The sequence below is a fragment of the Echinops telfairi genome, unplaced genomic scaffold (assembly GCF_000313985.2).
Source record: "Echinops telfairi isolate 266 unplaced genomic scaffold, ASM31398v2 ScPeMD7_7420;HRSCAF=8458, whole genome shotgun sequence".
In the NCBI taxonomy this organism is placed as follows: Eukaryota; Metazoa; Chordata; class Mammalia; order Afrosoricida; family Tenrecidae; genus Echinops; species Echinops telfairi.
The window spans coordinates 48,850,719-48,852,028 of record NW_022111320.1 but is presented as its reverse complement, the minus strand read 5'-3'; positions in this window follow the sequence as shown (position 1 = coordinate 48,852,028).

Here is a 1,310-nt window from a genome sequence, read left to right as displayed (position 1 = left end):
TCAAAGGCTTTAAGAGCAAAACCCCTCAAGTTTTCTGAAGGGAGATTTTGGAACAAAACAAACATATATATCTGAAAGGTAGCTGGATTAGAGACAAAGGGAGCCATCTCTACCGAATGCCTACGCTAAATGAAAATTAGCTGCCCATTCCACAATAAGTGGTTGCTGGGAAGTCAGGTACCAATCAGACACCTATGGGAAAATCCAGCCTACTTGAGCCTACACACAATGCTAGGTAGGCACAAGCCACATTACATCACACAGGTGTGCCTAAATTCAGCTAATAAGTTTGAAGCCAATACCTTCAACCTTGCCTCCCCAGCCATCTGCGATCGGAGGGGATAAAAGCAGGGTGGGGGCAGGCTGCCCTTGCCCCTCTTGTTCTGGTGCACTCTTGCAGGTCAGATGGTGGGGCACACCTGCGCTGTCTTGCCCTCTTGGGTCTCTGACTCTCATGCCGCCGCTCTCTCCCTTGCCTCCGCACTCTGGTTCTGCGCTCCGGTTCCGGTATTCCTTCCACCTGTTTTGGTCACGCTCCCCTGAAACGGCTGGAGTGGCCCTTTTGGTCACGAACTTCCCCACGGCCCCTGCGATGCAGCCTTGCAAGCTTTCCAGAGACAGCGTACACTTTTTGAGACTGTTAATACCCGAACCTTCCCTTTACCCTCATAAAAGGTACTTGGATTACAAAAGTGCTTCTGCCACGTGAATTCTTTCAGTGTAGAGAAGGAAGGACCGAGGTCAACCACCCCAGAAAGCTAACATATCCAGCCAACCTTTGCAGCCTGCCTGGTCTACAGATCCCAGACTCATGGACTCCCTCCCAGTGTTTCCTAGGCGTCCTCTTTTCCTGGCCCTTCTGAGTTTCGTCCTTAGATAAATGCTGCCCTTTGCATCTCAAATGGTTTTAGAGTATTCTAAGTTTATTTAGCTCTTCAGTGTTAGTGTTCCCCTTATAGAACTGTCTGTTGTTTGGTTGAAAATCGAGCACTGTTGGTGAGTTTGGTTACAGACCTGAAGGGTGAGTTAGGGCCACAGTCTCTGGGGCCGAGGTTAATTCCTTTAAGAGCTACTATCATCGCCCTCCCCCCCCACCCCCAACTCATTGCCTACAAGTTGGTTTAGATGCATAGCTACATGACAGAACTGGGTAAAACTCCCCCAGAGAGTTTGCAAGGCTGTAATCTTTACAAAAGCAGAGTGCCACATTTTTCTCCCAGAGAGCAGCAGGTGAGTTCAAACCTCTGTCATCTAAGGGGCTTTTGAAAAATGCAGATCTCCGAGTCCCAGGATAGGTAAACCTTAAAGAA